Source organism: Pseudorasbora parva, chromosome 7 (genome assembly GCF_024679245.1).
Source record: "Pseudorasbora parva isolate DD20220531a chromosome 7, ASM2467924v1, whole genome shotgun sequence".
Taxonomy (NCBI): Eukaryota; Metazoa; Chordata; class Actinopteri; order Cypriniformes; family Gobionidae; genus Pseudorasbora; species Pseudorasbora parva.
Window position 1 is genome coordinate 12,341,280 of NC_090178.1, and position 23,115 is coordinate 12,364,394.

A 23,115-nucleotide genomic window follows, 5' to 3' on the forward strand; every position below is an offset into this window, starting at 1 on the left:
AATTTGTGATGTTGATATTTAAATGAATTTGATCATATACAATAGGATACTTATAAATACATTCCTTAAATTTCATATCTGCACCAAAGTGATAGCGTATTTGATTAATTAGGTCAGATATTTCACAAACAGAAATAATTAACCTACACCTATGTTTGTTTACAGTGGACATTGAAGTGAAAATCGTATTGGATTTAAGATTAACTGGATGGTCCGTGTATCATCTGATCATTTCATTTCCTGTTAGGTATGGAATAATCTAATGAGAACTGATAAATCCGGTTGTTTATTCGTTTTTTTGTTTAGTTTAAAAAGCGAAAAATTAGATTTTGGCTCGATTTTTCATATTTCGTTAGTGGTTTATAAAACGGTTTATGGGTTCGATATTTCGTTTCCACACGTGGGCGGCGCCGAAACGCCTCTTTCATCTGATTGGTCAAACAGCTCCGCCTTCAGCGCGAGCTCTTCGTTCTGTCAGGCAGAATACGAGTGCGGGGATGACAAATGCAATTTAATTTAAAAAAATGTCCGAAAACACCACACACTGCTAACTACACACAATATTTAAAGCAGAAATATGTTGCTATATGAAAGATGTTGTCACGTAATTCGTGCTGTTGCGATTTGCAAGCGACCCCCATTAATGTATGATAGCCTGTTTCTCATTGATAAATACGGTGCAAATAGTCCCGTGTCTTTGGATAAAAGGGAAATGGAAATAACAATAAATAACAGGCTGAACTGTACATGATAATATGTCCGTGATATTTGCCACTCTCGTCTTTTATTTACATCAAAAGGCAGGTAGGCATGTGTGACATGTCAATAATCAAGAAAATTGAATAGAAGTACAGTTTATATTTGTGAATGTGTGTCTATTCTGTTCACGTGATAAGAAAGAGACAGAAAAGTGGGAAGTATCAGTAAACATACATTAAATGATACTGACAAAATTAGCAGTTTGGGTTTAATTAAAATCATGTCGGTTGAAGAGCATGACATACCTTTAAAATCGTATTATTTTTATTATAAAACAAATAATAAATAATGAATTGGGTGATGTTTCTCTGCGTTGTCTTTATTAAGTTTGCTTGAGAGCTCCAGCATATAGTCCTATTTAAATATTATTTATTATTAATATTATGAGAACTATAATGCTTCACCAAACTCAGCTCAGACCTTCAGACTGGTCTGACTCACTTATATATTTTCTAACGGGTCAGACTTACTTTCCCAAAAAATCCCATTGACTTGCGTTATCTGAGCAATGAAGGCCGCAATGATTAAAGCTGTCCACTAGAGGGGGCGACAGGATAAGTCTTTTCTACTCACTTTCCCTGTTTGCATCAGTTTAAATGACAAATTAAATTCATTCATAAATAGGCCATATCTGTCTATGAGAAAAAGCTTTACACTTCAAGCTGTACAACTTATTAAAACTTGAACACTGCTTCAGAGTTTGCCACTCTTTAGTTTCTTTTAAGATATTCACACTGTTTTTTGCATTTAATGTTTGTCCATCTGGAACTTGCTAGGTTTGCCCTTTGTGCTGCTCCCTATGTACTGGAAACCATCTCTTGAATCTGTCTGGATACATTCTCCAAACCCTGAGAGGCCTCCAACCGCTACTCGATTTGCGATTTAAGGTAGTGAAGGGCAGCTTTTTCAGCATCTCTGTGACAATTTAAAAAAAGAAAAAGGTTACCACATAAATGATTTTGACTTATACCTCATTAAATATATATATAATATAAAACAAGATCATCATCATCACCAAAAATACTTAGATACTATTTTATAATGAATGAATACGGCCTTGAAATCGTATTCTCTAATTGATCAATGGCTTCCAATGTTGAGTTAAGCCTATAGTGACAAATTCAAAATATAAAAACATATTTACAAATACAAATATCTTGTTTACTCAATCACATTTTTATTTAAAAAAATATTGTTATATTACTTGTGATGTAGTGATTTGCTAAATGTAATACTTTACAGTATTTTTTAATTACAAGTGTACATTACTGACATTTAGTGTACATTGGCCTCCCTTAGATTAATTACATGTTAAAGGTATAGTTCACCCTAAAAATTAAATTATATCATCACCCTCAAGTTGTTCCAAACCTGTATGTTTTTTTATTTATTTTTTTGTTCTGCTGAACACTAAAGAAAATACTTTGAAGAATGTTGGTAATCAGACAGTCGATGTCATTGACTTTTACAGTAGGAAAAATAAATACTGAAGTCAATGACAACCAGTAGCTGTTTGGTTACGAACATTCTTCCAAATATATATTGCAGCTCTAAGGAAACACACTCCAAATATATATATATATATATATTGTGTGTGTGTGTGTGTGTGTGTGTGTGTGTGTGTTCAGCAAAAGAAAGGAAGTCATGCGTGTTTGGAGGGCGAGTAAATTATGGATTTTTTTTTCATTCTGGGTGAACTATGTCCATTTCAGTGGATTTAGCCATTATAAGAAACTAATTTGGTGCTAGTAGCATGGATATTGCTCAGCTGAAATCATGTTACATCTATTTAGTGAAATAACTTGCAGGTGTGTAGCACCTAGACTGGGTTTTTACAGTAACAAAAGGTTTTATCATTTTTAGCCATGATATCAGCTGTAATTGATGTGAAATGACATAATCATGTTTATTTGGCACCATAATGTTGACTATATTTTCTTTATGAAGCTATGGTTGAAGAATCTGCGTTCACCTCATGCTGCAGAAGTGTGGTGAGGTGTAAGGTCTGTATTGACCAATGGATAGAGAACTTAAGGCTGTGCCCTAATGCATATCACCACAGAAGCTGCAGGCCTACCAATGTGCTTGAAGCTACTAAGAGTTTTCATAAAACAGTATTATTTTTTCTCCACTTCCTGCAGTAACATTTGTTCAGTTCAAGCAGGGTATAAAGACAAAAATGTAATAAAGACATCTTCACAAGTTCAAAAACATTGCAGTTTTGTTTGCATGTGCAGAACAGAATAAAGTTTTGTTGTAGATTCCATTTTCCATTGTACTGACTGACCTACAATCTGCATGCAGACACCCAACTTTGCACATTCATTTATAGATTTAAAACCCAGTCCTGACCCAAAAGGAACATGTTCTGCAGAGTTCAGATCCAACCAGTTCCAACACATTTTCCTAAACATTTTTAGATAGTCTGTAGACATTGCTTAGCTGGTTCAGGTAATTAAATAGTCGAGCTAAACTTTGCAGGACATTTGCCTGACATTAGCTCTTTACATTAATTGAATGTGATTTATCAACAGCGAGTAGGGCTTAAAATATAACGCTCATTACAAATACAAGTTCCAGATGGACAAACATTAGGCCCTAAATGCAAAAAACAGTGTGAATATCTTAAAAGAAACTAAAGAGTGGCAAACTCTGAAGCAGTGTTCAAGTTTTAATAAGTTGTACAGCTTGAAGTGTAAAGCTTTTTCTCATAGACAGATATGGCCTATTTATGAATGAATTTAATTTGTCATTTAAACTGATGCAAACAGGGAAAGTGAGTAGAAAAGACTTATCCTGTCGCCCCCTCTAGTGGACAGCTTTAATCATTGCGGCCTTCATTGCTCAGATAACGCAAGTCAATGGGATTTTTTGGGAAAGTAAGTCTGACCCGTTAGAAAATATATAAGTGAGTCAGACCAGTCTGAAGGTCTGAGCTGAGTTTGGTGAAGCATTATAGTTCTCATAATATTAATAATAAATAATATTTAAATAGGACTATATGCTGGAGCTCTCAAGCAAACTTAATAAAGACAACGCAGAGAAACATCACCCAATTCATTATTTATTATTTGTTTTATAATAAAAATAATACGATTTTAAAGGTATGTCATGCTCTTCAACCGACATGATTTTAATTAAACCCAAACTGCTAATTTTGTCAGTATCATTTAATGTATGTTTACTGATACTTCCCACTTTTCTGTCTCTTTCTTATCACGTGAACAGAATAGACACACATTCACAAATATAAACTGTATTTCTATTCAATTTTCTTGATTATTGACATGTCACACATGCCTACCTGCCTTTTGATGTAAATAAAAGACGAGAGTGGCAAATATCACGGACATATTATCATGTACAGTTCAGCCTGTTATTTATTGTTATTTCCATTTCCCTTTTATCCAAAGACACGGGACTATTTGCACCGTATTTATCAATGAGAAACAGGCTATCATACATTAATGGGGGTCGCTTGCAAATCGCAACAGCACGAATTACGTGACAACATCTTTCATATAGCAACATATTTCTGCTTTAAATATTGTGTGTAGTTAGCAGTGTGTGGTGTTTTCGGACATTTTTTTAAATTAAATTGCATTTGTCATCCCCGCACTCGTATTCTGCCTGACAGAACGAAGAGCTCGCGCTGAAGGCGGAGCTGTTTGACCAATCAGATGAAAGAGGCGTTTCGGCGCCGCCCACGTGTGGAAAAGAAATATCGAACCCATAAACCGTTTTATAAACCACTAACGAAATATGAAAAATCGAGCCAAAATCTCATTTTTCGTTTTTTAAACTAAACAAAAAAACGAATAAACAACCGGATTTATCAGTTCTCATTATTCCATTCCTAACAGGAAATGAAATGATCAGATGATACACGGACCACCCTGGATGAATGCAGATAAGAATTTCATATCTTGGTATACAGATAATATGGGAATATCAGCAATTTTGAAACATAGTACTTATAATAGCTTTGCATTAATCATTAACATAATTATGAGTAACAACTACTCTCTTTTTTTTTTGTGACAATTAGATATATGGTCATGGTGGGCCATTAGGCCATTTTTGTTGTGCCAGGGTGGTAGGCATACCTATTATTCAGCACTAGAAAAATATATATTGTATTGCAAAAGTTTTTGACAATGGTGGCTTTTAGTTTATAAGCTCATTCTAGAAATAACTCCTGTGATTATCCCCTCCTCCATCATAATATATTTGTATTAGATTCACAATACGTTTATATGCTAGATAGATTTCACTCAACAACAGACTTACACATTTTTATTAAGTAGCCTAAACACATTTTAAAATCTGACTGAAAATTCAACAAGACATTTGAGTATCCCATAGGGAATGGTTCTGACATTTTAAGCTTATTTGGAGAAGAAGAAAAAAATCTTTTATTGCAGTGGAGTGTAGGCTACTTAAACACTGGGGGCCCACTTCTCTGACTTGTTGAATCGACCAAATCCAATTGAAGATAAAACATAAATATATTAAATAATAAACAGCAACCAGAAAATCTTTATTTTGTAAATTTAATGCTATGTTTATCTGACATTACAACGATTTAATTCAGTATTCCTTCGCGTTAGTGTGCCGTCTCCCCCACGAATAATGAATGGTATCGTCCTCTTTGCCCCTGTCAATCCATTGAAATCACGATCGCAAACGGGAGCCGAGATGGTGTCAAACCTTAGGACTGGGGCAGGTGCTTTCAAAACACACCGTCTCCCGTAGAAAAAGGTGTATTAGTTCATCATTACCGTGAACATTAGCATCAGTCAGGGACTGTGGATATCTGTCTGGACCGCTGGTAAGTTCTCGCCTCTTCCTTTATGCTACCTTGAGCTCGGCATGAATTAATCTTCAGTCACAGTGTATACAATTAATTCATTGTCATTGTTAATGTGAAACTCGGACATGCTATCTAAGGCTTTGCATTAATGAACACTTGTAATGGAATACATCCATAGGCTACATGGATACTAATGACATATCGAGAGAGAGAATGGACACCCCTTTTGACTATGATAATTTATATAAAAATGTAAATGAACGCTATGATTAGATGATTCTCTGTAAAACTGTTAAATTGCGATATTTGAAGGTGACAGAGCAGATGTGTGGCATCAGAGGATGTGTGTGCAACATAAACGTTTATAGCCTACATGTTGTACACCCATGGCTACTGCTGTCAGATCCATTTCAGCTGTAACCCAGTGCAACTTTAATATATTCACTGTAAAAATGCAAGAGTAAAAGCCTGTTAAATAGCTATTAGTTACCCTATAATACGCCTACATTATGATATATATATATATATGATATATAATTACTGCAGCAAAATTTTGTACAAATGTTTAGAAGTAAGAAGTATGAATTACATTATAATTTAGGAGAAAATTGAACAAAGCAATACAGCACTCTTTTGTAAAATTCCATAATCGCCTGCTTAAACATTTGTTTTATATTGTTTCCATTGTTTAATATTTTAGTACGATGTACCACCATATTATTTTATTATCATGTGTTATAGTGTTTTTTGTGTTTCTGGGTAACACTGTGTTTTTATTATATTGTTGGCTATAGAGGGGCCAAATTTTGAACTTTAAATCATCATGTGGTTTTGTCTCCCTTGCTTATTACACATTTTTACAATAACAACCATATTGTCGTAGTTTGAATAGGTTAGTATATTTAATGTTCGATTTACATCAAATAAAGCCATAAACTGTAAAATATATAGTCAGTGTACTGAAAATTGCTGACATATGGCAAAATGAGGATCAAGTAATGTCTGAATCCAATATTTGCGTATCATGCATTTTACTCTGATGCTTTCGTCTGGCCAGATTTTGAAGGTAGCGTACTATATATGCATGATATCTACAATCCTGTGCTTGCAGTTCAGAGGAATGGAGAAGCTGAAGGAAGTAAACTGATTTATTACTGTCCATTGTTTATTTTATTTTTTAAATTTATGATTTCTATTTCTAGCAAGAAATTTGGCGGATTATTTCTAAAGCTTATATGATTTTTTTTCAGATCATTAGACAGACGTTGCCTTGAAGTGAAACCAGTATTATAATACAGTATCTTCATACACAAACACTGACTGAGAAGTCTTTACATGGCAGTGAGGCAACAAGGCTTTAGGATATAAATTCTTCATACAGTGGACTACCAGTCAAATTGATACAATTGGAACCAAACTTATTCAGACACTTTCTGACCATGTTTTTTCTTTAATTGCTAATGCGACCTTTTACACCACAGACGGAACAAAATTAAACATTGCTTTGTAATTGGTTGAACAAAATCAGTATTATCTAATTGTGCATAAAATGTAAAAGCTGACAGCTGATTGGTTGATTGTAATCCATTACATACCTAACAAAGTTGTCGGATATTATCAAGATTAATTTATTCTGTTTAGATACAGCTTACCATTTTCTAAACTATAGCGACTAAACTGTGATGATATGAGAAATCTGAATACATTTTAGTTTGACTGTACATGCATACAGGATTAACATGACATCTCCAGTTTAGCTCTGATTCAGGTCCTCACTCCATTAGGGATAATATACATTTTCTCAATTGTATTATATTTTAAATAAAATATAAAACTCAGGGTTAAAATGTTATTACCAATTATTTTCATCTATACACGTGATGATTTGGAAATGAACCAACAGAAAAATCTTCTTGAGGATGATCATCGACCGGTCACTGATCACTCTTGTCTTGTCCCGTGTTGTTGTCCGAGGATTGCCCTAATGCAATGTCCAAATGTGTGCCGCCCAGTTTGATAGACGGCATGAGGTCATCCCTGAAGTGTTCTGGAGTTGTCCAGTCTGAATGCTCTGTGAAAGTGACCCTGCGGTCCACCTCTATTTGTTTACATAGCCTGTCATATAAAGTCTGTCACTTCCCCTGGGTCTTATGTAACACTCTCTCTTGGACTCTTGTTGATATTTTGCTTTTCGGTGGATATAGAACAATCACGAAATGAGATCTGTCAGCAGAATATAATATCAGTAATCTCGGTGCGCCGTGTCTCTTTTAACAGAATTAGGCTTTCGATGTGAAGGTCATTCCTTTGGGCTTCCAGCTGTTGTGTGACCGATCATGTGAGTCTAATAGAAAAACAAACACATCAATCAAAAAGTGCATATAACAGCAGGTTAGATTATTTTTCCCAAACACAGATTGTATCTTGCTTTTATTTGGCTATTTGTGTGAGAAAGCAAACAGGTGCAGATGGTATAATTTTGCACAAGCTGCTCAAACTAACCCATTTTTTTCTTACTAGAGTTCTTCACAGATTCATCTTTAAGCAAAAATCATGTCTGTCAGAGACAAACAGGTTAAACTTTGGTAAAAAGTAGTCACAGGAGTTAATATTTATAGCGACTAATCACATCCAAAATAAAAGTTTATACAGTGCCTTGCGAAATTATTCGGCCCCCTTGAACTTTTGCGACCTTTTGCCACATTTCAGGCTTCAAACATAAAGATATAAAACTGTAATTTTTTGTGAAGAATCAACAACACGTGGGACACAATCATGAAATGGAACGAAATTAATTGGATATTTCAAACTTTTTTAACAAATCAAAAACTGAAAAATTGGCCGTGCAAAATTATTCGGCCCCCTTAAAGGGTTACTTCAGCGATTAGCATATGGCTTTGTATCAGCAGAAACCCTGGAGTATATTCAAATGATTGCGCTTGCCCCCCTCATATCTCCCTGAGACAAGAGATTTATGCATTTTATTTCTGGAATAATTCCTCCTATGATGCAAATTGACAATATTTGCATCATAGGAGGAATGTTAGGGCCAAAGGCTAAAGACTACAGCCAGCAGAGGGAGCCATTTCCGCATGTTTTGAACCCGCGCATGGGGGATGGAGGTCACACTCAGCTCGCAGGGAGAGCTCAGCTCGCAGTTACAGGCACTTATTTAAACGGAGCTATGGTGAGCAAGTCTTTTAACTTCTCAAATTAATTTCTATGAAAGTTACGCTTGCAAAGGCATGAACTGAAACGCGCCAGACTGAACTCGCGTTGTGAATGTATGCCGCGAGTGTAGTCGCGATTACCTCAGCTCTCATCACGAGAGCTCATCATCTCATTTATCTGACTCCTGCAGTTAGTGCTCAGTGCTGTGATACACGCGCGATGACTTCTCTTACTCAGTCAAAGTAACCCATTAGGTGGCTTTGGGAATGGCCTCACAGGGCAGCAAAGCATTCTGGGAATTGTAGTCTTTCATCCCCATGAGACAAAAATACATTTTCTGTCTTTTCGCAGTCTAGAAGGCACCAAATTCAAAAATAATTTCACATTTCTACTACATTGATGACCCAGTTTAAATACAGATTCATCTTCTCAGTGCTGAAGTACCCCTTTAAGTTAATACTTTGTAGCGCCACCTTTTGCTGTGATTAAGTCGTTTGGGGTATGTCTCTATCAGTTTTGCACATCGAGAGACTGAATTTTTTTTCCCATTCCTCCTTGCAGAACAGCTCGAGCTCAGTGAAGTTGGATGGAGACCGTTTGTGATCAGCAATTTTCAGTTCTTTCCACAGATTCTCGATTGGATTCAGGTCTGGACTTTGACTTGGCCATTCTAACACCTGGATATGTTTATTTTTGAACCATTCCATTGTAGATTTTGCTTTATGTTTTGGATCATTGTCTTGTTGGAAGACAAATCTCCGTCCCAGTCTCAGGTCTTTTGCAGACTCCATCAGGTTTTCTTCCAGAATGGTCCTGTATTTGACTCCATCCATCTTCCCATCAATTTTAACCATCTTCCCTGTTCCTGCTGAAGAAAAGCAGGCCCAAACCATGATGCTGCCACCACCATGTTTGACAGTGGGGATGGTATGTTCAGGGTGATGAGCTGTGTTGCTTTTACGCCGAACAATGAAGAAATGGCTTTCTTCTTGCCACTCTTCCATAAACAGATTTGTACAGTATACGACTGATTGTTGTCCTATGGACAGAGTCTCCCACCTCAGCTGTAGATCTCTGCAGTTCATCCAGAGTGATCATGGGCCTCTTGGCTGCATCTCTGATCAGTCTTCTCCTTGTATGAGCTGAAAGTTTAGAGGGACGGCCAGGTCTTGGTAGATTTGCAGTGGTCTGATACTCCTTCCATTTGAATATTATCGCTTGCACAGTGCTTCTTGGGATGTTTAAAGCTTGCGAAATCCTTTTTTATCCAAATCCGGCTTTAAACTTCTCCACAACAGTATCTCGGACCTGCCTGGTGTGTTCCTTGTTCTTCATGATGCTCTCTGGGCTTTAAACGGACCTCTGAGACTATCACAGTGCAGGTGCATTTATACGAAAACTTGATTACACAAAGGTGGATTCTATTTATCATCATTAGTCATTTAGGTCAACATTGGATCATTCAGAGATCCTCACTGAACTTCTGGAGAGAGTTTGCTGCACTGAAAGTTAAGGGGCCGAATAATTTTGCACGCCCAATTTTTCAGTTTTTGAATTGTTAAAAAAGTTTGAAATATCCAATAAATGTCATGCCACTTCATGATTGTGTCCCACTTATTGTTGATTCTTATATACACACATTTTTTTTATTTTTTTTTATTTTGCATTGGTTTTTTGCTTCTTCTTTTTTTGGTAATTATTTTTGCATTGCATTTTTAAGAATGGACTACACATCTGAACTTTGAACATTGCTTGTTTCAGCTTTATCTACACACTTGCACAATTGCAACCGTAAGATTACGTTTGCCATCTACTTGGCAGTGATCATACAAATAGGTGTTTGTAATTCATATGTGAGGTTTTGGTAACTAAGAGACAGTGCTCTTTGAATCTTCATCTTTAAGGCAATGACATCTGATTTAGTTTAAGATCTGTGGTTAAGCAAGTGTGGACAAAGAAGAAGTTTAAATAAATGGGGTGTTTAAATAAATGATAATAAATAAGGATGAAATAAGCTGGGAGTGCAGTGGATCCATTCCAGTGCTGTCTCTCATCCGTAATCCTCCAGCTTCATACAATATGGATTAAAAAGCTACAAGAACCACAGCTAGTCAGGCAGCCTGCCATGAGAGAGACAAACAGAATGAGAGAGGAAGTGATGCTGTATTTAGTTAGTCTAGCTGTGCTTTTACCAGTGAATAGTGTTTAATAGCCTGAGAAGAGTTCTTGAGAACTCAGTCCCTGGCTGAGAGAGCCTTGAATAATCCTTTTTATATTGTATAGCATTAGACATTTCTGGGTTATTATGGGCCGTTGCCATGGTCTTGCTATGTGGCTGCGTCCGAAACCGAATATTTCCCTAATACATAGTATGCCAAAAACAGTATGCCAACAGAGTAACATGTCAAAATACACTAAAGTAGGTGAAAAGCCCTGGATGACCTACTACTACTGCCAAGATTCTGAAGTGTGCATTCGATGGACACTTTACTATCCCATGAGGCCACGGGAGAGGATTTATGAATGTACTGAAGCACACAACTGATGCTGGTAGTTCACTTGACAGAAACCACATGGCGTATGTAGTACATACTGATTTCTTTTAAAGGTCAACCGAATCATTGCCACTGATAGCCGATTGGTGGAACAAATGTTATCGGCAAAAATCCATGACAATAGTTTTTCCGGGTTTGCTTCCGTTGCTGAAGTGGCTGAGAAGTCCTGTCATCATTCAGTATGAGAGCGGCCTTAGAGGCGGAATCACTGATGCCTCGTGCTGTTTGTTTTGACCAAGCGGCAACCTCCCCCAGTTTCTGTTGAAGTCAATACAGAAGTAACTGCATCTGCAATTCATTGAAATTCATTCACTTTTGAGTGGCCATTTATCCGCTGTCTGTTAGTCATCACGGCACCTCAGCTCATGTCCCACCTTTTTGCCCATTTTTTTGCCCAAAACTACTCTTCAAAATCAGAATGGGTGACGTCATGGACACTTCATATTTTTTACAGTCTATGGTTTTGATGTGAGGCTTCACGCTGCACTGAGAGCACTGACACTTCAGATGAGCATTCAAAACTCTGACAGCAAAACGGTATGAACACAACACTACATGTAGTTATATGCTGTCATATCTTGTCATAATTAATTTGCTGATGATAGAAAAACCACATGATTTGGAGGGATGAGTTACATTATTGCCAAAGTTTTAAAAAAAACTCCAAACTACAAGCACACACAAAAAAGGAACAATTTTTACACAAAGAATTACAAAGAAACTGCAAGTAATGCGTAATATATAAAAAAATTAATCGTATTGTATGTACTAAAAATTTTAATTTTTTTTATTTCTAATAAAGTTTTCGTGTACAGGGGATAACATTGTCAAAATGACACCCATTCACACAGATCTATGAAAACGATTAAAAGCGCTGAATCTTTCATGCCTACCAGTAGTTGGCGATGTTACTTAGTAAAGAAACACTACGCACTTATAGGGCCCTATTTTAACAATCTGAGCAAATGGCACGGGTGCCATTAGGGTGTGTCCAAATACACTTTTGCCATTTTAATGACGGAAAAACCGGCACACCAGGTGCATGGTCCAAAAGGGTTGTACCTAGTCTCTTAATAAATCATTAACATGCAACAAACCAATCAGAATCACATCTCCCATTTCCTTAAAAAGCCAGTTGTGCTTGCACTGGCGGATTCACTGTTTACATGCCGCAGTTTGCGAGCCGAAAGACTGAATGCTTCTCCAGAGAGGAATCCTTTTATTTTTAATATTTAAAAATGTTTGTTTACTGCTGCACGTCCATGTGTGTATAATAAGCATATTGGTCACCCGCCTATATGCGCATATTACTAACATGCCCTTTAATAACACAAAAATACTGTACTATTGACCTAAGACCAGGTTTTTGTTGGTCATTGCCACAGCTGTTTTGAGTTGCTTCTAAATAGCAATGAGTGCATTTGCTATTTAAAACATGATAATTTGCTATTTAAAAAATTGATAACTGCGTTGGGTAGCCTTAGAAATCTAGACGCACCCTAGAGGCAACAAATCTAATCTGCCCGCGAGTGTCGTCTAGCAACTTTCAATACAGTTCTGAGGTGTAAACGCCAAACTCTGGTTGGGCCAATCACATCGTGTGTGGAGTCGGTGGGCGGGGCTTAACACAATGACGGTCGAGTTGCGCTTGCTCTAGTAAACACAGAAACTGGCGAACGGGGGTCTTTCGAATCAGCTTTGACTGCGACTCTGGAAGATTAGGAGTTAAGCTTTTCTCTGAGAAAATAACAAAGAACGGCACTGAAGTCATTCTTAAGAAGGGAAGATGTGTTCGGAGTTTTGCCGACCGGATACAGCGAGAGTTTAAACTTTTAACTGGCTCTGTTTCACCTTCGTTGCTCTGGTTGGTTGTAGCGCTATCCAATTGCGTGCAGAGGGAGTTTGAAAGACAACCGTTTATCCCGCCCCTCGGATTGAGCCCTGTCAATAGTGAGTTTCCAGACCAAACATCTTGATGTGGGTCTGGCTTGTCAGGCTATGCGTTGGGCTGAATCTAGCAAAAAACACTTGTGTTGCGTTTGGAATTGCATTGAGTCGGGCCCATGATAGGGCGCATGGTGTCACGATTTTCCATTTTCGCTATTTTGCACAGAGAGGGTAACGGTATCGTTTTCAAAAACGTGCACTTTGAAACCCATTTTAAAAGCTTGTGTTTTCAGGCCACCAAAACACGGTTGTTGTGTAAATGAACTGTAAAAAGTTTTTAGTTTTTGTTGAAGGTTAATTTTTAGTAACCGTAATGCTCAGAGGATAAAGGTTAAATATAAACAAAATTACATTTTTAATTATACAGTTTTTACACTGCAATAAATTCTTGAATCATGCCATTAAAGCAAAGTGTGACGTTTTATGTCAGCTATCATAAAGATATGTTATCTTTGCTGATATGTTTCATTGCAAATATCTGCATTAAAGATCTACATTTTAGTTCCTGTTCACTGTGCCCTTGGGTTAATGATTTACAGAATTTATATATACACATTACAAACTGATTTATTAGTCTGTTTTTTGGAAGTTGCTTTGACCATCTGTAAAACTGAGTGTGAGAATATGGACCAGATATTATGAGCTTATTGAATTGTCCTTGATTTAATCATTTAATCAGTTTGATGGATGGTCCAAAGATGGACTCGTCACATGGAATAATTCACTATACACTCAAAAAAATAAAAATAAAAAAATAAAGTGGCCGTCACCGGGGCTGTACCCTTAGGGGTACATTTTTGTACCTCTAAATCAGGGGTAGGCAAGTTCAGTCCTTGAGACCTCAGTATACAACTAATGGCTCCCAGCATGCATTGCAGCATTAGGTATGTCACCATTGTTGATTCTTGATATCTGTGTGTCTCTAAACTTTTCCCCCTTAAAATGTTTTTAAAAAAAATCTAAATTCAGAACATTTGATCTGTGGTAAGAAAGTATTGTTGGTGAATATTATTTAATATAATTTTATTCAGTGGTGAGTTTAGTTAAACATTATTCTTCATGATACTTTTTGTTTATGGCTTCTTTTGTTTTGAACAATTATGTTTTGTTTACACTGTAACTAAACCACAAACTCACATAAAAATTCAAGTCAAACTGCCCAACTAAAAGAAATACTGATCACCATAATGGTGACCAAACTTTTTCAATAAAACATCAAAATCTAAACCTGTTCTCAATAAGAGCTTCTATAGACGTCTTTCAGGGTTGGAACCAAACTCTGCAGGACAGTGACTTATTAGGACCGAACTGAGGAAAACAATGGTATAATTGTATGGCCTAGAAATCTAGAAGCACCCTAGCGGCAGAAAATCTAATCTGCCAGCGAGTGTCGTCTAGCAACTCTCAAAACAGTTCTGAGCTGTATAAACCAAACTCTGGTTGGGCCAATCATATTGTGTATAGAGTCGGTGGGTGGGGCTTAACATAATGACGGCCGAGTTGCGCTTGTGTGCTCTTAGTAAACACAGCAACTGTCGAACGGCGGTCTTTCACCTTTGACCGTGACTCTGGAGGACTTGGAGTTAAGCTTTTCTCTGAGAAAAGAACAAAGAACAGCACTGAAGTCATTCTTAAGAAGGGAAGATGTGTTCTGAGTTTTGCCGACCAGATAATGCGAAAGTTTAATCTGTCTACTAGCTCTGCTTTACCTTCGTTGCTCTGGTTGGTTCTAGCGCTATCCAATTGCGTGCAGAGGGAGTTTGAAAGACAACCGTTTATCCGCCCCTCGGATTGAGCCCTGTCTATGGTGAGTTTCCAGACCAAAAATCTTGATGTGGGTCTGGCTTGTCAGGCTAATAATTGTACCCTAAGGACCGATTATGTACCTTTAAAGGTGCAGTTATACGTTTTGTTCCCCAAGGAACAAAATTGTACCTCCACTGGACATTTTTTTATGAGAGTGTATTTAAGACATGTGAGTACATGCATGTGGTCATGTCTACCCATATGTAAGTAGATATACTCACAGTGAAAGAAATCACATGGACAAATGGCTAATTTGTATCTTGCCACAGCTGTGCCAAAAGAAAACAGCAAAAGTGCATCTCAGCACTGTCAGAAGAGATTACCTGTTGCTATGCAATATAGGTGATCCATCTTGTTGCCAAGGCAACTGCTTCCTGACTGAGAGAATAGAGAGTGATTTGGGAAGGCTTTGCGTTCTGTAGAGTGGCCTATTTGTGCTTGTGAAAGACGAGCCCCGGGCCACGATGGAACCGTCGAGATGGGTCAAGCATAAAAATGTTTGCTTATATAATTCTGTTTTTCGTCCTGTGGGCGAGAAACTATTTCTGGGGTGCCACCTCCATCTAGTGGTCAGACAGGATTTGTGCATGTGCTTTATTCAGATAATCATCTGTTGTTCAAACTGTACTGTTTGCAAGCCTCATGTCAGCACTGTCTTTTCTTTAGCGATGACAGAAGTGGAGCCGGTGTTGGATTTTGCCTCATCGGGCCGCTCTGGTCGCCGTAATGCACTGCCCGACATCCTGGGCTCCCCTGTTGGAGTCCCTCCTGATCTGCCTCTTAAACTGGCAGAACTATCTCTCACAGGTAACTCTTTTATACTTTTGATTTTGTTTAATATATAAGAATAAATAAATATAATTCTAACATAATATTACACATTTTATATACTATACAAGTTTTGGGACTTTCTGTTGACCTTAAGTGTTGACCTTCTAGAAGCACTTTTGTGAGGTCAGAAAATTATGTTGGACAAGAAGGCCTTTCTCACAGTTTCCACTCTAGTTCATCCCAAAGGTGTTCTATCGGGTTGAGGTCAGGACTTTGTGCAGGTCAGTGAAGTTTCTCCACACCAAACTCACTGATCCATGTCTTTATGAAACTTGCTTTATGAACTGGCGAGCAGTCATGTTGGAACAGGAAGGGGTCGTGCTGCGCATTCTGGGGCACATGCTGAGACACACAGTGTGCAGAAGTCGCCAACTTTCTGCAGATTCGATAGCTACAGACCTCCGAACTTTGTGTGGCCTTCAGATTAACTCAAGAACAGTAGTGGAGACATGTTCACCGGAGGGATGAATCACGCTTATCTCTCTGGCAATCCGATAGACGAGTCTGGGTTTGGCGGTTGCCAGGAGAACAGTACTTGCCTGACTGCATTGTGCCAAGTGTAAAGTTTGGTGGAGGGGTTATGGTGTGGTGTTGTTTTTCAGTGATTGGGGTTGGCCCCTTAGTTCCAGTCAAAGGAACTCTTAATGCTTCAGCAAATCAAGACATTTTCAACAATTTCATGCTCCCAACTTTGTGGGAACATTTTGGGGATGTTCCATTCCTGTTCCAACATGACTGCGCACCAGTGCACAAAGCAAAGTCATAAAGACATGGAAGAGTGAGTTTGGTGTAGAGGAACTTGACCGGCCTGCACAGAGTCCTGACCTCAACCCCATAGAACACCTTTAGGAGGAATTAGAGTGGAGACTCAAAGTCAGGCCTTCTTGTCCAACATCAGCGCCTGACAAATGTGCTTCTAGAAGAATGGTCAAAAATTCTCATAAACACACTCCTAAACTTGTGAAAAGCCTTCCCAGAAGAGTTGAAGCTGATTAAGCCTGCAAAGGGTGGGCCAACTCGCGATTGATTGATTGTACATCCGATAGACCTGTACATTAATTGATTCGACAGCGCTAAAATGAAGTAAACATCGCAATATTGAGTTGTCGATGCCACTAAAGTATGCAAATAGTTATACACAGAAATACTGTTTTTCTGTCTGGAATTAATACAAATTTAAATAAAAATGGAAGAAAATAACTAAAATCTGAAAAGTGAATATACTTTTTTGTCTAATTTTGCTCAGCTCTGTCAAAATTTCCCTCTTTTGTAGAGTAAAATTTGTACATTTAAATCTGTCATTTGAGTCGGTTGTCAATAATGAATTGGCCGAATTGGTTCACCAAGGATTCATTAATGAATCACTGTTTATCTAGTTATCACAAATGATCAGAAAAATAACGGACATTCAAAAAGGGGTGGACCTCTGGTATTGGATTCAAAGATAATTTCAGTACTGAATAATAATAATGAAACCACCTATTATTCCTCAGTGTGTTTTTGTCTCTCTGTGTCAGACGGTCCAGGTAATGCTCAGTCCCCGTCTTCGGAGGAACCCCCCACTCCCACAGAGAGTCCAGAGGTGAAGGAGGGCTCCTAGGTGGCTGAGTCTATGCCTAGACCACAGAGACGGGGCCTCGGCCGCCCCCGCCTTTCCCCTGGAGCTCATCCTCTACCGACTGTTCCTGATGCCTGTCAGACTGCATTATGGGAAGCAACAGAGGGCAGCTAAAATCTGTAATGAAGGACAAGGTCTTCAAAGGGTCTGTGCAATGAAAGAATAGAATGTCCAAAAAACAGGAAAGGAAGCAGACTATTGCAAGAGGAAGTCGAAGAAAAATCCTCACTTTTTTTTTTAACACAGAGAAGCCAAAACGTGGGGGGACCTGCTTAAGAACGCTTTAATACATTTTACGCATTTGTTTGACAAAATGCTGTTCTTTTTATGAGCTTTCTATCAATAATGACTATTGTGAGTTATGTACTGTATACATTCAGTTGTGGTTTGATATTGTATGATATGTGATCTTAGTAACGTATCTTTGAAAATCGCCTCAGTCTTTGGAAAGGGTAACTGTGAAGAGATACAAGCAGATGTGTGCGAATATTCAAGCGTCATGTAGCATTATCTTCAGCCTTCAAAAAAAGGATATAAAAAATGATTTTGCAAAAAAAAAGAAAAAAAAATGTGAGTAAATAAATTATAACTGCCAAACCTGGAGAAAAAATATGGCGTATGAAAAGACAGCAAGGGAAAAGAACAGTTCAGAGTAGGATACGAAAGAAAAAAATACTACTGCAATGTTTTAATAAATATTCAAAATGCACACTGATTTCAAGTTAAAACTTGAATGGTTCAGCATATTAAAAATAATAAACTCATGTAATCTTAGTAAGAAGGGTTTTATAACTTAAAAAAAGTCCACTTTCTCTATAAACTCTCATACTGTATGTGATGTAAAGAGTGCCCTTACCGAAGGGAGTGTACTTAAAATATATGTTTATGTTTAGATCGTCGATGTCAGTGGAAAATACATGTTCTCGAAAATACATATGACCTCGAGTTAATAATTGAGCTAATCTAAACAATATGATAAAACAGTGAGTATTGTTTCTTTTTTGTAAATGTGGTGCGAAGGTGTCCAAGAGCCATAGCCTTTTAAAGGTCTGTAATCATGCAAACTGAATGGAGGGATATATGACTGTGATGTTTGACAAGTCCAGAGGGATCTTTTTTTTAATTGTCTGTGTCATGACAAGTGAGAAAAGTGTATTATTTAGCTTTTGAACGCGGGACGTTTTGGGATGTCAATTTTTGTCTAGTTTAATACTTGTATTTTACATTATCGTTCCATTTATACTCTATGCTGATGACTGCTATTTATCAGTGTAAAATGTTGTAATTGCCAAACTGGGATAAAATTGCCTTTGTATGTTTTTACACTGCAGTAACTGTGCTGTTAAAAACACATCATGAAGTCACACAATGTGTGTATTGTATCTAACATTACAAAGACAGTCAATCTATTAAGCTCTTTATGTATATACGCAAATATCGAAAACGTATGATACCGAAAGGGGCCAGTATGTGAAAATCAATTGAAACTTGCTGTACCTCAGAACCCTTTTAATCACAATGAGCTGTCTGTTCACCACCAGATGGAGCCACTGTACCCGCGTGGTTATTGCAAGCTACACGCCATTTGTTTTCAATATGAAACAATAAGAGGGTGACCATGTGTTTCTCTGCAATAAAAGTACAATGCCATAATATACTTAGCATGGCTTTTTACGGGAAGTAAGGAGGCGCGTGAAGCTGTTCTTAAGTACACAATCAATACAAATGGACTGATCTTATTTGTAGGTAGGGCAGCTATATTGGAGTAGACATAAACAAGCCAGGGTGAAAAAAACTATTCGATGCTTGTTGAACGCTGGCAGTGAGCGTTATTGTGGGTTTGTTAGTAGGAAACAAATTCACGACAGTGTAGCGTTTGAGAAAAGTATTTAGCTGAAAAGGTCATTAATGTCATTCCAAACCGACTTGCTTCGTCAGAGGAATACAAATCAAAACTCACGTGCAAGATGTATCGTCATGTTAAATGTACGCTACTCTTTTCCAAGCTCCTCAAAGGACAAGACACATCACAGAAAACAGCATGAAATGACAGACATGATTTACAGAAAATGTATTTTTACAGTGACTTAAATTTCTTCAGAAATATAACTATTTATGAACACACTCCTGTGTGATTCAACGTCTGAAAGGCATATTGTTGTCTATGGAAGAAATTTATGGTTTGTAATGAAGGTGAGTAAATTATAGAATTTGTATTTTTAGTGAATTATCCATATATTGAAGATATAGGGTATAGGCCTATGGGTCTATTTTATCATTATTGTGTGCTTTTAATAATGGTTTCCTCGTGATAGACTTCCAAAACTATGGACTTTTTTCTTTTAATTTGGACAAAATTAAATTTAACTGAAACTGGGCTGGGATTTACCATCAAGCTCATGGAGCATGAGCTTGGTTTTGAGATATACAGTATATTTAATGGTCTATTGGTGTACTGATTCTATTTGCTGTACTCATGCTAATGATATAAAAGCATTGTGTTATCAATAAGCAAGCTGTTAAAGCTAGCCAAGTTTCCACTACCAAAAGTATTTAAAGGGTTAGTTCACCCAAAAATGAAAATTATTTCATTAATTACTCACCCTCATGTTGTTGGACACCCGTAAGACCTTCGTTCATCTTCGAAACACAAATGAAGATATTTTTGTTGAAAGCTGATGGCTGAGAAAGGCTTCAGAAAGGCCTCCATTGGCATTCAGTACATTCCCACTCACAAGACCCATAAAGGCACTAAAGACGTCGATACAAAGTCCATCTCAGTGGCTGAATGAGGATGAAAAATTAAGGGTTAAAAATTAATTAATTATTAAATTAATTAATTTTCATTTTTGGGTGAACTAACCCTTTAAGGTTATACTTTTATGAATTAGCTTACTCAAATATTTGAAGTTTGGAGCAATTAAAATGTATGAGTACAAAATGAAAAAAAGGCCGCTTCTGCTTACTTAAATTTCTTAACTTAAAAAAAATGATGTAGGCCTACCTATTTGCCTCAGGTTTTTTTGTTTGTTTTTGTTTTGTTTGCTTGAGTTTTGCCAACTTATTCGGGTTTACTGTGAATCACCCATTTTATCTTTCACACTCTCAATCATCCAAAACATCCTGCTGATCATGGCCTCAGTCTCACTGATTACTAAGCAGAAATAACGGTGACGGCTGCTGACATTATGGAGTCCCTCCTACTCTTGGCTCTGTAGTGCAGGCTTGATGAGGGCAACAGCCAAACTCCATCCTATAAAGATTAAAGGAGACTTCTAATCATGAGAGACTGCTTTTTAAACATCTGCCCATCTGTGCCATTCTAGGACAACATCTGTGACGAATCCGCAATGAAAATGACACCAGAGGGTTTATATAGACCCTGATAATTTGATATATTCTTAAGTTTGTCTAAATAAGCATTAAATAGTATTACATTTAAAATGCAGATTAGTACCAAACAAAAAGCATAGTATAAATGATACAGAAACTTTCTTAATAAGCATTTGCTTTCACATAACAATACGCTGAAATTTGAACTTCCCTATGGGATAGGAAATAGAGTTTGTATTGTTTAAACTGCTCTGTTTCTTTATAAGCTGAATATCGTATTTCGAATATCATTCATGTCATATTTAAAGACGAAAACAAGCAACAAATAGCTTTTTAAATATATAATATAGCATGGGTTAGATCATTAATTATTGTACAATCAAATATTTGGAAATGTAATGAAACCTGTTTCACATGTATATTAGAATGTATTTATAGCATATTTTATTTTATATTGCATGCATTTTGTAATAAAACACACACACACACACACACACACACACACACACACACACACACACACACACACACACACACACACACACACACACACACACACACACACACACACACACACACACACACACACACACACACACACACACACACACACGTCCCAGAAATCCCACAAAATCCAACATTTACTGAATGCACTCATTATTTCTATAAGGGATAGTATAAGGCAGATTCAGTGAGACATCAAATACAGCAATATTGTGACCCCCCTCCTTTGATATATCAAGCACATGCATTGACTTTGTGTCTGGCTGTCTGAGTATGGTGTTAGCTTGCATGAGGCACCCAAATATGCTGTGAGGGAGCGTAGTCCCTCCCCCCGCCTTTGTCGTTGCTATGGTAACACGTTGCCCAGGAAACCACCATGATTAAAAAATGCACTATGTTGCTAAAAAAAACTCACTTACAGATATGTCTGTATATGTTTTGCGCAAGGTACATGCTCAAGACTCTTTCATTTGATGTTTTCAGAAATCATGCAAGGACAGGGGTCAGACGACAACAACTGCCTGATCGCATCATGTGACTCTGTTCGTATTTGAAGCACAACATGGAGGGACACCGTGGAGGTGGATTGGGTGAAGCCTGAAGCAAAGCTGAAAACAAAGCCTACATCCTCACAGCAGTGAGATGCTATCACATGCCCACATGCGGTGCAGACAAGAAGCATGCTTCATCAGTTAATAACTACACGTTGCGTAAAAGCACAGCTATTAGTCACCACCCCAGGCAGTTGACCTCAGATCTTCTGTAATACAGACACCGGTGATAAGACCTTAACCGAGGAGCGACCTTTTCTTTGGTCCTGAGCCTAATAGTATTTTGTGGCTTCTTGGCTCTACTAGGGCAGAGGAATTTGTTGTGCTGTTGCAAGTGATCATGTGTTGATGTGAGCCAATGAAAAATAATCGGCAGCTTTTGCAGCACAGGGGTGTGGGGTGGCAGTGCCAACTCAGACGCACGGCACATGCCGTTTAACGTGCCAGTCAGACTGCCTGAGGTAGAGAGACAGAGAGAAAAAGTAAGAGATGGAGCAAGAGAAGGAGGGGTAAGCCAAAGTGAGCGCAATGGATAGAGAGACAGAGATGCAATGATGGAAAAAGACATGCAGACAAACATTAAGTCAGACCTCTTGGCGAAAACTACAATGAATTCCTAAATGTGATTTATTGTTTGAGCCACAGTAATCCAAGATAGGAAAAATGGCTTTCATTGGTTTAAAATTTGCAATGGCTTAACCCTTAAATGCATGAATGTTTCACCAATCATTACAAATTTGGGTCTTTAGCGACACAGATCTAACACGGATGGCCCCGGCCCGGCGGCCCCTACCAGTCGTGAAAATAGAAAATGCTCCTGATAGAGTAACAATTACAGAAGAATAAAATAAAGCATATTTTGTTATCTTTTGGATGTTGGAAGGGTTTAGTTTGAGCAGATGTTTTATACCATCATCACTATCCTCGTGTAATCCCTCATGTTCAAGCCGCCCGCTCCAAGCGAGAGTGGGGCGCTCTTACAGGGACGCTAAAGGCTGCAACCTCTGGAGCGTCTCGTGAGATCAGAGGAGTGAGGTTTACACGCACAGGCGTCTGTTACCCTTGTGAGAGCTTATTTCCCAGTACATTCAGAATCTGGCTCATATTCGCTAATAGTAACACTAATATTTGATTGCGTTCCGTACTGGCTCAGCAGTAAATTCCTGAGCCATTTCAAGTTTTGCTGATGATTCTTCTTATTCTTTTGTTTTCTGCCTTGGGTAACTA